The sequence below is a fragment of the Camelus ferus genome, chromosome 11, assembly GCF_009834535.1.
Source record: "Camelus ferus isolate YT-003-E chromosome 11, BCGSAC_Cfer_1.0, whole genome shotgun sequence".
NCBI lineage: Eukaryota > Metazoa > Chordata > Mammalia > Artiodactyla > Camelidae > Camelus > Camelus ferus.
The window spans coordinates 68895907-68912252 of record NC_045706.1 but is presented as its reverse complement, the minus strand read 5'-3'; the positions used below and the strand labels follow the sequence as shown (position 1 = coordinate 68912252).

At 42.2% G+C, this 16346-nt stretch overlaps 1 protein-coding gene across 1 annotated transcript in view; it reads right to left on the bottom strand.

Annotated features, from left to right (window-relative positions):
* Nucleotides 1-16346, bottom strand: part of PCNX2 (pecanex 2) — a 233437-nt gene that overhangs the window by 104002 nt on the left and 113089 nt on the right. The window lies entirely within an intron of this gene.

The following is a 16346-nucleotide window of genomic DNA, read 5'->3' as shown; positions in this document are numbered from 1 at the left end:
GAGCCATGTAGGTTTTATGCTATTTGGATGATCCAAGAACCAACTCTTGAAAGAGAAATAGTTCACACTCATCATGCAGAGTGACATGGCAGTGACAAAAAATGGGTGTCCCCTCCAGATATCTCATCCAGGATTAGGAGACAAATCCCCTGTTTACAAACTACTTCACTGGGGCTTTATATAAAGGCTTGCAGGAGGCAACACAAACACACATGCACCCCACCACGCACAAAGTTAGGAAATGATATTTTACCTTCTCCTGGTTTACATTTCTATGTAAGAATGTATTATAACCCAGAAACACAAAGGCTATCTTCATGCAGTTAAAATGACAAGGAGAGGTTTGGCATTCAGAGATCTTGCTGAAAAGAGTGAATATCTGAGTGAGATAGGAATGGGAGCAGGAAGCCTTCATCACACGAGAGACAGTAAGAACAAACACCTCGGTGATTAACTGAATAAGCAGAAGAGAGACACAATGAGAAACTGTCTAAATAAAACTGAAAAGAACTTTTAGTTACAGATGAAACAGGGAGGGAGTGTTGAAGGAAAATTAACTTTGAAAATAAGGATATTGGGTAGGAATACAACCCAATCCAAAAATGGGCCAAAGACCTAAACATGCAATTCTCCAAGGAAGACATACAAATGATCAATAGGCACATGAAAAAATGCTCAATATCACTAATTATCAGAGAAATGCAAATCAAAATACGATGAGGTATCACCTCACACCAGCCAGAATGACCATCATTCAAAAATCCACAAATGACAAATGCTGGAGAGGCTGTGGAGAAAAGGGAACCCTCCTACACTGCTGGTGGGAATGCAGATTAGTGCAGCCACCGTGGAAAACAGTCTGGAGATTCCTCAAAAGACTAGGAACAGACTTACCGTATGACCCAGGAATCCCGCTCCTGGGCGTATATTCAGAAGGAATCCTACTTCAAAATTACACCTGCACCCCAATGTTCATAGCAGTACTATTTACAATAACCAAGACATGGAGACAGCCTAAATGTCCAACTTTGGGTATTTTTTTTAATTGAAGTATAGTTGATTTATAATGTTGTGTGAGTTTCTGGTGTACAGCAAAGTGATTCAGTTTTATATATATATCTTTATATTCTTTCTCGTTATAGGTTATTACAAGCTATTGAAGAAAGTTCCCTGTGCTATACAGTAGGACCTTAATGTTTATCTATTTTATATATAGTAGTTTGTATCTGCTAATCCCAAACTCCCAATTTATCCTTCCCCCTTTCCCCTGTTTTCTTTTTCTATCATTCTTTTTTTTTTTTTAACTTTGGGTATTCTTAATGGTCAATGTGTAATGTTTTCTAGTAACGATTTGGAGATGAGTCATTTCAGAAGGAATAAAGTTTCTGATATATAATAAATGAAATGTAGGTATATTATCTATTTTACATATAGATAAAAGGATTTTTATCTTTTGTGAAAGTACATGAGAATTAGGAAAAATTAATCTCCAAGATCTCTCCCCCATTCTTTCCACCAAGTGACTTTAACCCCTACTTCTTAGAGGAAATGGAAGCTATTCAGCATAAATCCCCTCACTTTCTCACCCTCTCATCTACAAATTTATCTATATATTCACACCCATTGTCTTGCCCCCCCGGAGGCTGAGCACCCTGCACCCTATTCCTGACATCTTGGTTCAGTAGTTACTTTCTTGATTAACTAAGGGCCCTTTCTTAATGGCAAATGGTAAGATTCTGGTCTTCGCCAAGTTGAAAACTTGTCTTCTACATCTCCTTCCAGCACTCACTCTGTCCTTTTTGGCACAGCCAAGCTCCTTGAAAAGGTGGTCAGTGTCTGATGACGCCAGTTCCTTGTCTCCTACTTACTGCTGAAACTTCTGCCCCAGGAGTTTGCAGTTACTCCTGCCCCAAACTGCACATGGCAAGGCCACTGGTGACCTCCTAAATGACAACTGATACTTCTCAGTCTATCTTACTGGAACTTGCGGAGACGAAAAAACATCACTTCTTTCTAGACTTAGCTTCCCTGTCCTGCTGACTCCTGCTCATGTTCACACCTTTCACATCACTCTTCCCATCTCCTTTGCTGGCCCCTTGTCTTCTACCTTTGGTCATTTGCCTTCCTTGTTTAGTATTTTTCTAATTTTCTTGAGCTGGTGTCCTCAACACCCCTAACTTCAACTGTAACTTCCATGTTGAGATACTCAGATCCAAACCTCAGTCTTCTGACTCTCTCCCAGCCTCCAGATCTAAATACTCAACTGAATAGCTTCATCCATGTCCAAAGGAATCTTCAAATATAACGTGTCAAAAATTGAACTGTCAACCTCGACACACCTGCTCCATCTCATGAATTCTTTCTTTTTGTAAGATACTTGCATTCGCTTCAAGCAGGCAATATACCTTGGAGTCACCCTAAGTCAGTTCTCAATCATAGCTGCATGTTGGAATCACCGGGGGACAAGGCTGAAAAACTCTGTTTTGGAAGAGTGACTCTCAAACTTCAACATGAAAATAAATCACCTGTTAAAATGCCGAATCTGATCCAATTGGTCTGAAGTGGAGCCAGACGTTCTGCATTTCTAATAAGCTTTGAGAGGATGCAGATGCTGCAGGTTTCTATGCCGTCCTGAGAAACAGGCACCAAGAGCATCAACATCCCCTGAGAACTTGTTGCAAATGCCAGTTCTCAGATCCAGTCCGGGACCTGCTGAATCAGAATTCCCTGGCCTGGGCCCACAGTGATTTTGATCCATGCTCGGGTTTGAGAATCCCTGTTCCAGAAGCTCTTCCTCTTTTCAGGACTAAAGTATGTTGATTCTATGTGCTTACTCCTTACATATCTAGCTCCTCCTTTCTAGTCTAGTTCAGATTCTCAATCTCTTAGCTAAAAAAAAAAAAAAGTAATTGTCATTTATCGAAATGAAATCACTCTTTCCTAACCCTGTCGCTTGTGTGCACTGGATGACATAACTTCTTACCTACATTAAGGAGTTTTCTCCTGCAGTTACCACCCCCACCCCCACTCTCCTGCATTAACTGCATTCCTCTCTTTATCGGATTATCCTTGACAAAATGCAAACACATTGCAATATCTTCTGTCCAAAAAAAAAAAAAAAAAAGCCCTCTTAACCCTTTTCCTTCCAGATGTTGGGTATTTCTTTAATGAATTTTTCTTTATAAAACATACCTCCATTTGATATCTTATTTGTGCCTCTATTTGTGTGTTTATTTATTGTCTGCTTTCCCCATTATGGCGTAAGCTCCACGAGGGTAGGACTTCGCTCTGTTCACTGCTGGCATCCCCCCACATTGCCACAGTAATCCTTCAATAAATATGTGCTGAGTAAACAAATGAATGATGTCCCTAGCTCTTCTTTATGCCCATCTGTTTATCTGCCCTGTTGCCACCAAAGGTCTGTTTCACGTACAAATCCAGCTATGGTGTCTCCATTGCTCACTGTTGTCACTGTTCTCCACTGTGTCTGTCCACATCTCCCAAGTACCTTAACACGGTGGATAGGATTTCTGTAATCTGCTACTTTGAAACTCTATGGAATCACCTTCCAACACTTTTCCACTTACATTCTATACTGAACTGGTTACCTGAACTGTCGATGCTGGATTTTTAAAAACCTTTTCGTTTAACTTTTTTAATACACAGAAACATACACAAAACACACAGGGCTGTGTCCCTAACACCTATTGCCTGGTTCTTTTTCCTGTTGGATTAAATGTCTTTCTTTAATGATTTTAAGAGTTCTTTATACATCCTGGGTATGAGTCTTTCATCACATATATGCATTGGGAAAATCTAAATGTTCATTCATTATTTTATCAATTTTAGTGGTTGAAGAGAACTCTGAATAATTAAATGAAACAGAGGGACTTTAAGAAAGCAGCCTCTTGGAATAACTCTGTTGATTACACAACAAAAAGCTTCCTAACTGAAGCATATCAAACAACATGTCCTATTTTAATCTCTCATAAGTACAATTAGTTACAGTTAGGTTTTCTTCTAGACAAAATCTTCTTTTTCCCTGATTTCTTAATTTATAAGAGAGTCACAGGGTCAGATCGAGGCCATCACATTGATTGCAATTCAGCCTGCTGATAAACGTACGTTTATAGAGTTCTATCAACATCTGTCACCAGTTCAGAGAACATGACAGCCTTAGTTTTGTTCCTGCAAAAACATGTAAATTAAGAGAAATATAAGCCAACCTCATCCTGCAGTGCTGTTAGGGAAAAAAAAAAATCTGAATTAAAAGAAACATTTCAGTGGCTCATCGCCAAAGAATGAACTGGGTGCCATTTGGACGGGGTCGGGGGGGGGGGGGAATGAGAGGGGTGCGAGCCAGAGTTTCAAATACTTGTCACGTTTACTTTCATCAGGTGATGCTTTCCAGGGAGTGGGGATAAGGCTGAGTGAGTGCAGGCAGACAACCCCCTGGCAGTGCGCGTGAATTTACGACAGATCATGATAACAAATATGGGTTTGCCACAGAATTTCAGTTTATCCACACCAGAAACACAGAGAGCAATGAATACCAAATAATGCAGAAATCACTAGTAAGCTCTGAACTCATCATCGACATCTTTCCAAATATTTGAGAGTGCAAGTACTTATTCAGTGAGATTTTAACCCTCCCTGTGCACAGGTGAAACAATATCACAGACATGACTTCGAAGCATGTGGCTAAGACGGTCCAGCTTTAGGAAATGTAAGCACTGTTCTGTGGTCTGCCTTTGGAACAGCCACTTTGCAGGAGCTGCATTCAAAAGGACCTCAAAACCTATGTGGAAAGTCAAAGACGTGGATCTTTAAAAGATAATTAATAACTGCGTCTTTAGTTAGAAGCAAACAAGTTGACAGCTACAGAGGAGTTCTATGCCTGGTCTCTGAAAGATAAAAGAATGTCAAGAGAACTAGAAATCGGGGGGTGGGGGGGAGTGTATAGCCCAGTGGTAGGATGCATGCTTAGCATGCATGAGGTCCTGGGTTCCATCCCCAGAACCTCCATTAAAATAAATAAGTAAGCAAATAACAAAACAAAAATGAAAAATAAGTAAAGAAGATATTTTTATTTTTTTATATTTATTTATTTGTTTGTTTTTAACTAGGTTTATTTATTTAGTTAGTTTTGGTTTTTTTGGGGGGGAGGGAGGTACTTAGGTTTATTTCTTTATTTACTTTTTAGAGGAGATACTGAGGATTGAACCCAGGACCTCGTGTATGCTAAGCATGCACTCTACCACTTTGAGCTATACCCTCCCGCCAAGAACATATTTTTTAAAAGCGAGAACTAGAAATTCATTCATTCATAAGCTACAAAAACCTTCACTATCTTTTTTTAAAGAGCATCCCTAGAGTCACACAAAAAGACTGAGCTGGAAGCCAGGCTGCACTGCATAATTCAGCTCTAGTGACCACCTGAGGTGCTGCCAGGGAGATGAAGATGACAACGGCTGACACCTAAATGCAACACAGAAACTCCACATGCCTCCCCCGGATTAATTCTGAATCTCTAATAAGATAAGAGGACAGTGAGTACATTTTACACCGCATACACCAGCAAGCACAGGCATACGTACTGTACATTAAGGGAAAAACATTTAAGGTAAAGATCCACCCCCAGGCACGGTTTCCCTGGTTAGCGTTCAGTGCACCATCTTGCCAAAGCAGGAATGGAAAAGGATGTGGAGAGAGAGTTGAAATAAATACCTAGGAATGACAGAGTAGAAAGCACATCCCAGAGATCACCAACTCTGCACCCCTGACTCAAGTGCTGCTACTTCTGCACGTTGGAAGAAAATCAATCTCACTTTAATTCTGATGTATCTCTAGAATCTTTCCACCACATTCCAGTAATTGATTCCAAGGAAATGCTACAATCTCTAGACTGTAGCAAACATTTAACAGATAAATGTACTGAATGTTTTTACTTGGAAATAGAGAGGAGACAAGTAAAAAAGATGAATAATAACGTAGGAGGAAGCTAAAACAAGCGCCATCCAGAATTCTAATTAATTTTTTTTTTTGGTGGAGGTACTGGGAATTGAGCCCAGGACCTTGTGCATGCTAAGCATGTGCTCTACCACTGAGCTATACCCTCCCCCTTAGAATTCTGAATTCTAAAAGATTAAACTTCATCCTTCCCTATGGGGGTGGCTGTGAGAAGCCAATAAAACAAAAAGCTTACGAAAGCAATAACACAATAAATATGTTTCTTAAGTCCCCAAATTGTCCCAGTATTCATACAAAACCCAGTTAAAAAGAAAATCTTTGCAATGATTGTCTATAATTGCCTTTCTGTAATGTTCCAAATATGCAAAAAGGCCATAAAAGGACATTACTCTAGCATTATTATTTCTCTTTTCCCTGGAATGTCAGGTCCTTGAGAAAAAGAATGCAAACTTGCTGCTTACAGGTTTACAGATGACTTTTCATTTCTGAATGCTTTACATGTTCTCAAAGGCTTTCCAGGTTGTGTTTCATTCAGATGCTCACGTTACTAAAACAAGATGCTCTCAAGAATTAAGTTAGTCAATTAATAAGAAAAAAACAAACAACCCAATCCAAAAACGGACAAAAGACCTAAACAAGCAATTCTCCAAGGAAGAAATACAAATGATCAATAGGCACATGAAAAAATGCTCAAAATCACTAATTATCAGAGAAATGCAAATCAAAACTACGATGAGGTATCACCTCACACCAGCCAGAATGCCATCATTCAAAAATCCACAAATGACAAATGCTGGAGAGGCTATGGAGAAAAGGGAACTCTCCTACACTACTGGTGGGAATGCAGTTTGGTGCAGCCACTGTGGAAAACAGTATGGAGATTCCTCAAAAGACTAGGAATAGACTTACCATATGACCCAGGAATCCCACTCCTGGGCATATATCCAGAAGGAACCCTACTTCAAAATGACACCTGCACCACAATGTTCATAGCAGCACTATTTACAATAGCTAAGACATGGAAACAGCCTAAATGTCCATCAACAGATGACTGGATAAAGAAGATGTGGTATATTTATACAATGGAATACTATTCAGCCACAAAAACTGACAACATAATGCCATTTGCAGCAACATGGATGCTCTTGGAGAATGTCATTCTAAGTGAAGTAAGCCAGAAGGAGAAAGAAAAATACCATATGAGATTGCTCATATGTGGAATCTGAAAAAAAAAAAACAAAGTATAAATACAAAACAGAAAAAGACTTATAGACATAGAATTCAAACTTGTGGTTGCCAAGGGGGCAGAGGGTGGGAAGGGATAGACTGGGATTTCAAAATGTAGAATAGATAAACAAGATTATACTCTATAGCACAGGGAAATATATACAAGATCTTACGGTAGCTCACAGAGAAAAAAATGTGACAATGAATATATGTATGTTTGTGTATAACTGAAAAATTGTGCTCTACACTGGAATTTGACACAACATTGTAAAATCATTATAAATCAAAAAAAAAGTAAAGAATGATTTTCCAAAAAAAAAAAAGAAGAATTAAGTTAGTCAAAAACTCTCAAGATACCTTCAGGAAGATAATTTGCTCCAGCTCAAACCTTGAATTACAACTGACTTGAAATGCAAGGGCATGAGGCTTCCTGCTTCATAGGGGCCAGACATGTTTACAAGCATTTCAATAGGGGCGCACCTCGGTTTAGCTGGCCCGGGCACCCCCAGGCACGAAGGCAGGGAGACCCTGCAAAGTGGAATGACCGCATCCAGGCTGGCCACCCCCTCTTCTTATAGGAAACCGCTTTTCCTATGAGCATTTCTCACTCTCATCTTTCTCACTGGGCCAAATCTCAGGCTGCAGAGCTCTTAGCATTAACATGTGCACACGTCACGGTTTATTCTCTAACAAATAGATTTCATTTCCCAAATCAGTAACGTAAACTAAGGATAAGTCATCATTCTTAAGTGTACAGCAAATCATACCATCCTACCACTCAAAGCCTACAACTCTGCTTAAGATAAACTCAAGGTCCTCATGACCTTCTCATCCCCAAATAAGTCAATTCAGGGTGAGCCTGTGGCTGCTTCTACACCACTCTGAGGGCGAACCCCACCTTTATCTGTCAGGTCTCAAATTAGACGTCACTTCCTCAAAGAAGTCTTTCTTTTTCCCTCAAATCTAAATTAGGATTTCTTTATAAGTCCCTCCCAGCCCCTTATGTTTTTCCTTCATTGTATTTCAAATACCACACAAATACATGAATTTATGTGATGAATGTCCACTTCTCAACTGCAGCCAGGGGTCCAGGGCTGTCTTTCCCCATCATATTTGGCACTCAGCACTGTACTTTGCCAATAGAAGCCACTCAGTAGATTCAGGCAGCATCACTGATTACTGACTGATTATTAACAAAATTAAACAAAACAGACATCTAATAGAACAAAGTTTGAGAAGCTGGGGCTTCCACGCTGGGGCACTGCCTGCTTTATAGGAGTTCAGGATCTACTCCTGGCCAAGTGCTCTCCTTTTCTCTGTAGGTTTGCTCCTGGGGTGAGGCCATGCTGGCCTTGCTCCCCAGTGCCTCTCCAGCATTCTGCATAGCCCCTGGCATGCAATAGGTTCTATAAATATTTTTTAATGACTTCATAACTATTAGGTTCGACGGCATGGTAAACCTCTCAGAGAAATACAAGGTGGTGAAGACCAACATTTGGGAATTAGAACATTAAAGTTTGTATTTTTTCAGGGATAAAAATTTTCAGGTGCTTCTTTAGTGGTTTTTGACTTTGGGATCATACTTGGAACATTCTTTTTCTCTTTCCCGATCAAGATTATATAACTTGATCCATACTTTCCTACACTGCTATTCTGGTTTTCTCTCTCCCTCCCTCTCTCTCTCTTTCTCTCTTTCTTTCTTTCCTTCCTTCTTCCTTTCTTTCTTCCTTTCTCTCTTTGTCTCTCTTTGCTTTCCCCCTTTCTTTCTCTTTCTTTCTTCTTCCTCAATAAAACTTTAAATCTTTAACCCACCTGGATTTTCATTTGATATAAAGTCTAATTCAATTCTTAGAAAAGTTTAGCTCATTTCCCCAAAACCATCCCCCTGATTTTCCCATGTATCCCGTGGGGAGTACAAATGTAATCTTCACATCTCCCCAAAGGGACGGAGAAACTCTTAGGAGACTCAGAGCAATAACGTGCTTTCTCTTCTTGATAGAAAGGTCATCTGCTAATAGCAAACCATAGTATTTAAAACTAAAAATACTAGGGAAATCATTTATACATTGTTTCACATGGAAACAGCTAGGTCAAAATTATCACATGAAAAGGGTTAAGAGAACCTTTCAAATATTCTCACAGCAGGCACATGAAGGAAGACATTTCTTGTGAGAACAATCGTCTCGCCAAGAGCAGAGATGATGCTCTTATGTATTTTGTCGTCCTCCACACCCAGCACAGTGCCGAGTGCACAGCAGGTGCACAACGGATGACAAGTTTACAGAATCAGAATCCCTCCCCCAAGGAAAGTGTGATTTGTATGTTATTTAAATGACAAGATTACTTTTAAAATACATATTTCTAAAAAAAAATAAAAATAAAAAATTTTAAACACCATTTCTATTTTTCCACTGGCATCTACGTATATCACCCTGTCATAAAGTGCCATGAGGGTTAAGCTAGTTAAGATAAGATCCAGCAGATGCAGGCCAGGGAGGCTGGGTCAGGACTCATCACAGGGACCTCACCTACTGCAGCTGGGCACTGACATCCTTCCTCCAAACAGTCTCCTCCGGCCCTTCCCATGCACACTGGGCGACACAGCCCAAAGCCACTGGCAATGTCATCTTGCAAACCTCAAGTGCTGCATATTAAGATTTCCTGATGTTTAGTGTTGGTTTTTTTTTATACTTCTCTAATTATTGACCATTCATTTTACTTCTGCATTATTTTAGATGTATCAGCAGTCTAGGAAGACCCTAGTGGGTGCCTGGGTAAACACCCCGTGGCTTGCTGGAGAGCAAGCTGTGGGCTGAGGTTGGCAGCTGATGGCTGTGCTCTGTTCCCAAACCCTCTCCCTCTTAATGCCGCCCAGGGTTGGTCCGCGCCTCGCCAAGTCTCCCTCTGCCTTGCTCCCCTTTCAGCAGAGGACACCAAGTCCACTTGTCTGTTTTCCAGTGTGAGCCTGGCTTCAGCACCAGGCCCCTGCAGCCACCTCCAGCCTTGTGAAGGCTGACCCAGAAAGGTAAGTTACCCAGTGGACTAGGAGGAGATCGGCCAGCAGTGCCTGGCAGGGAGGGAAGGAAAAAGAGGGGAAGGGAAGGGGCATGAAAATCCTGACTAGGGAGGGAGTCATTAAGAAGGTGGGCCTCCAGCTGGCAGGCGGTTTCCTGACACAGCAGCTCTAAGCCACTTATCTGGCCTTCGGGACACGCTTTCCCACAGAAGCATCATAGCCGGTGAGACTGTTACTCAGCCAGCACTTGCTCAGTTCATGCTTCAAACGATTTGAGTCACTTCAAATCAAAGAGGCTTTGGAGGGTTTTCCAGGTGTCTAGCCACCTCTTGACGCTAACATCCTTTTACGTGGGGAGACAGAGAGGGTAAGGAATGCATTCTTCGTCCCAGGACGATGGTGTCTCCTCACCACACACACAAAGATGAGACCCTCCCAAAGACCCGAGCACAGGCTTTGTGCTCTGACATTCTTTTACCTAGCGCTACCCTGAAGTGGATTTTTACATATACGTTCAGGCTGGAGTTAATCACCATGGAAATTCTGGGAACTAGGTCATCTGGGTAGTACTATCACCTGCTGGCGATAAATGTCAGAACTGTAGGACACAGACATCTGGATCAGGAAGGACCACCCACGCCTAGCACAGTGGGTGAAACGGGGCCCAGAACAATGAGCAAAATGATCAAGGATGTGCTTACTGAGTGCAGTCCGCCTGCCAGGGACTATGCCAAATGCTCTGTAATTATTATCTCAGTCAGTTTCATCCCCCCACAAATCTTTGTTGTCGAAACCCCCAATTACAGAAGACAAAATTGAATCACAACGGTTAAGCACAATTCGTATGGAACAGAAATGGGATCTGAGCCCTGCCCCCAATTACAGAAGACAAAATTGAATCACAACGGTTAAGCACAATTCGTATGGAACAGAAATGGGATCTGAGCCCTGCCTTGTTCCAGGGCCTGTTCTCTGGGCCATGACACTTGAATTCCTTCCTAAACTTTCTAAAAGCTTCCTGCAGGAGAGCATCTGGTCACCTAGAAAGGACCAGGAGCCAGGAAGGCATGAGACTTCTCCACAGCAGCAGTGGAAGCTGGAAGACAATGGGACATTACCTTAGAATTCTGGAAGACGTGTTTACCCCCTAACCAGCTACACACCACAAGCCTTCCGTTCACTGCAAAGTAGAATGAAAACATTTAGATACAGATGAAATCTCAAAGCTTTTCCTTCCCGTGCACCCTTTCCCTGGGGTGACTGGAGGGTGCATTTCATTCAAAGAGAGAGAATAAACAAAGGACAATTGGGGCAGGTTCCAGAGGGAGCCTGAGAGGGGATGGAACTGAGAGAGTATCTGCCAGGTTGGCCTGTGTGGAAAACTGAACTGAGAGCTATTTTACGAGGCTACTGGAAAGGCCAGAGGAGGCAAAAACTGAAATCTGAACAAGAAAGGACGTGCAATCACTGTACACTCCCGGACTAAAAGTAAACAATTCAGACATTCTTTCTACATGACATATACAGATATGAACAGTGAAAAAAACTGAGTATGTGTGCAAGAAAAATTATATTGGGAAGAAGGAGAAGGGGGAAATGTTAATGTACGAGGGAAGATGAGAGAAATAAATCTTCATTATTCATAACAGGAAGTCAGCAGACAGACAAATCTGAAATAGCAAGAAATAGAAGTGATGCACATTATTTAGAAGAATTATGGTAAATACCGGAAGAAACATGTAGAGTAGAAAGTAATTTTTCCTGGACTGGGGGAATCCGAGGTGGGAAAAAGTTGACCAGGGTCTGCTGCTTTTCATTACAACTTGCTCTGTTTGGTTTTTAACACTATATATTACTTTGATGTAAATAAAAAACACATTAGAAAAAGCAGTATCTGTCAGAAATGTGTCTTTCACATGCGGAAACCAGTCCAGCTGCAAATCAACAGGCAAGATTGGCTAAAATACACAGTAAATCTCATTTAAGAATTAGAAACTCAGGACTCATTTGGAAATAGTTTTAAGACAGTGAATTTGTTTAAATTACAATTCAAATGAAAATTTCAACTGATATTTTTAATAACTTCTAAATCTTTTATCCATTTATTCTAATGTATTGAAAAATCACAGCTTAAAGCTTTTACAGCAACCACTCTTTGCAGAGGGGTGATCCTGTGCGCATACATCTTACTACACACAGACGTTGGGGTCCTTCAGACATGCCTTTACCTCCAGGCTTTGCCTGTCTATGGGGAACTCTTCCTTTGGTGAATTTACACAGCACTAATCATTCATTCATTCACTCAACCAGTATCATTAAACACCTACTATGCACGAGACAGATTCGGCATTTAGTTATAAAATCCCACTGATTTCTGTTTTATATGCATAACTAACCAGCTGGAAAAGCTTAACCAATGAACATGAAGCTGGCTGCAACCTCTTCGCTTGGGGTCTGGGTCTTCCCCTTCTTTGCGTTTCCTGCAAGGCTGAACCCGGCGCGGACCCCACATGACCTTGTGTGTCAGAAGCATAGCTCCTCTTTCTGCGAACAGTCATAGCTTTACTGACTGGGCCAGAAATGCTTTGATGGCAGAAACCCCATTTTGGCCAACCTATCTGGCTGGTTCACAGGTTTGGCATCCTGTAGGAACTCGATAATTATTTTCTTAATGAACAGTATCTTCCTAAGCATTTTCTGAGTGAGTAAACAAGTAAACAAGTGAAGGCCAATAATGAACTTACTCTTTATCTCAATTCCTTTTAACCCCATTAAAACCCACTTTTATGGCAAGACTGTGGTCATCAAATCAGATCATTTCAACTTTCCTCAAATTCCCAAGAGCCAAGAATGATAATATTACGGAAATTACTTCTTGGAAGACTATGTGAAAATGTGACCCAAATTCCTTATTTCCTTTCAAAATAACATAATTCCTTTGGAAAGTTCTTAAATAAAACCAATTTTCACAAAGAGCCAACTTCTCACTCTTGTACAACAAGGGCCAATCGGTGAAGTCATTAGTCTAGAATCATCATCATCATTCAGGATCGTAGGCTTGCTTTATTTTCTAAAAATTCAATGTTCATTAAACATTAAGTCTCAAAAGTTGCTTACTTGTCTAATAGGATGCCCTTTGTAGCAGTGTCTACTTGGTTATTTCCAGCATGATTTGCTTAGATTGGTGGGGAATACAGATCAACAGAAAACACAACCTCACGCACACCCATTATCCTAACTCAGTTACACCCACATCACCACCATGGTTCACCTGACTGCTGACTTGTGTCACGATACAATTTTATTCTTTTAGCTCAAATTCTGGTGAAACACCTTGCTGGGGCTAAGATGGGATAAGGTTTGCTTAAATTCATCTCCAAAGTAAAGAACTGAACTGGGTAAAGAAAAAAAGATATGTTTCCATTGACAGTCTCTTGAGTTGTAACACAGTTCCATTTTAGCATAGGCTACATTTTATATCAAAATTAATTTTGTATAGCCAAATAATTTTCTATATCAAGTAAAATGGCATATCAGAGGTATGCAGACAGGAAAGTAAACTGAAAGAAAGTATATGCTCCGAGTTTAAAGTTTGTCCTGGCAAATGGAGGGCCGATGATATTTAAATTAAGTGCAAGCACTGGTTGGGGTGGGAGGCGGGCAGCAAAGGCAAGCAGATATGTCACCCACAGTCACTGCAGAGAATGTGACAGGCAGGGAGGTTCCGGGGAGCAGCTGGGAAGTTAGTCTGGCCCCGGTGGTCAGGGACGGACCTCTGGAGGGGCTGATTTTTGAACAGAGAACTGAAAGATGAGTCCCCCGGCCTGAGTCGAGTGAAGCTTGAGAAAACGCATCCTGGGCACGGGGGAGAGCCAGGGAAGACAGGGGGAGGACGTGGTGTGTTTGAGAAACCACAGAAATGCCCAGAATTTATGGTGGCAAGTCTGTTTCAAACCACGGGCCCTGTCAAGGCAGCACTAGCCCACGGCATGTTAGACTCTTCAGGACCTAGAGCAGTGATGGGCCTCTTCGGGGAAACGACTGCAAAACAATCTGAGGGCCATATGAAATGCACCTGGTCCACCCCTGGCACTGCGAGCAGAGGTAGCAAAAGGAGCTCTTGACTGGAGGGAGTGGGGTCACCTGGGTTCCGGTCACTCACCGGCCACAAACTTGGTGGGACCCAGGTTACCATCCCTTGACTTCTCCGGGCGTCCGTTTCCACCTATGGAAGGCTGAGGGGCAGGACCATGTAAACACTAAAGCAGACACAGACAGCCCCAGCTGATCAGCAACACAGGCCACTGGCCCGACGTTAGGCTTGTCCTCAAGGAGCGGTGTCTACCAGGAGTCGCGGCGGGCTGCCACAGACCTGCCGGCCCTGCTCTGCTCTTCCTTCTTTTCCAAAATATTATGGGATCATATGAGAAAGAAGACCTGGCCTAGTTTTCACAGTAAAGGTGGATGATCGATCTGACTTTCCTGTGCGTGGTTTCTTGCTAGCGGAAGAAGACAAGTGAAAAACCTAAGAGGCAGAAGGCCAGGAAGAGGAGGCAAAGGAACTCAGGCCGTGAGTGACACTGAAATGGGTGAGGGGGTCTTCAACAAGATCATACCAACACATTTGAAGTGTTTGGATTTTCCTTCCGACGCACACAACTTTGAAATGCCGTCTGTTTCTTAGGATGCGCTAATTTTTCAAGTCTACTGCTCTTGGCTAGATTTCAGAGGGTTTACAAACAGCTGATGGAGGCAAGTGAGAAACATCCCCTGAGCCTCTGCTCGAGCCCATGGTACCAGGGGCCAGCTCCTCCCACCCACCCTGCAGGGCAGAGAGGGGCCCAGGGCTGCCCCTGGTCTCGCCCCTCCGGGAGGGGAAGTCAAACACTCTCTTTTCCTGTTCCTGAATTTTGTACTGAAAAGATCATTCAGATTTTAAAATATCTAAATGATTCTAATTTAGACTGGGTTTTGTTAGAGTCAGGGAAGAAAACAATCTCACATTTGAAACTGCGCATTCTTACCTTCAGTGTTGAATTCCACGCTCTGAACTGCCCCGGGTAGGCAAGCCCACGCCCGAGATGTCTTATTTTCCTCTCTCTTAATTTGACAAGTTCCCTGCCCTCACCCCAAGGCATCTAAGTTTCTAGGTAGGGGCACAGATACAGATGATCTAGACACACATATGCAGCTTCCTGAGTCAAAGCCTCTTACCTCAAATCTCCACCAACTGCTTACCGATGACGCCCAAACAATTCCCCGCGCAAAACTTCACCCAAACATTCTTTCAAAAGGTTCAGAAAATGAAAGGCAAGTGTGACCTGAACACTGCAAAACTCCTGCAGAAACCTGTCTCTTCTTCAGGTCGCCCTACCTGCCCACGAGCAGACACCTGTCTGGATGGGCCTTTCTAAGTGGATTGGAAAATAAACTGGCCGTTATCAACTCTGCCTGCTCTCAGCCTGTCTCCCTTCAGGTTTTATAATACCAGCAGTAATCTGCATTAAGTAGCACCCAAAATCAAGTGCAGCACTTAAAACCCGCACCACACAGCTTGATCCCCGGTGAGCCCCTGGGATCGCAGGTGGAAAGAGTAAGCCTGAATTCCCTTCCACCACTTTCTAAACCCCTTGCTGGCGAGAGGTCCCGCAGGCTCTATTTCTCCTTTAAGCGATCCCGTTTTCCTGCTTTGTTTCAAGTGAAGGCAGCTCCTTTTACCCACCCTGACATGTTCCTCAAAATAGCACTCTATTCTTGGCAGCGCCATAAATGATTCTTTTGCTTCTTCGTGCTTTTTATTTATTATTATTACCCCCCTACTTTTTTTTCTTTCATCATGCTAGTTTACTGAAGTTACGGATGACACACCTGGCTGGGTCCAGCGTGTTCCCAAGAGTTAGCAAACCTTGGTGCCACTCACATACCCTCGCGCCTGGAGATGGAGATGGCTAGGTAGCTGGTTTATTGATGGAGAATGAACAGTGGGCTAGACTGTTCTGTGCAGAGCTAACACCATGAGCTAGTTTTATAAACCATAGCTACCAACTGTGACCGATGTGTCTGAAAACAGAAAATGAATCAATCCTTCTGCCATCTGCTCCATCACAGAGCATGGGGAGACCCAACAGAGAAA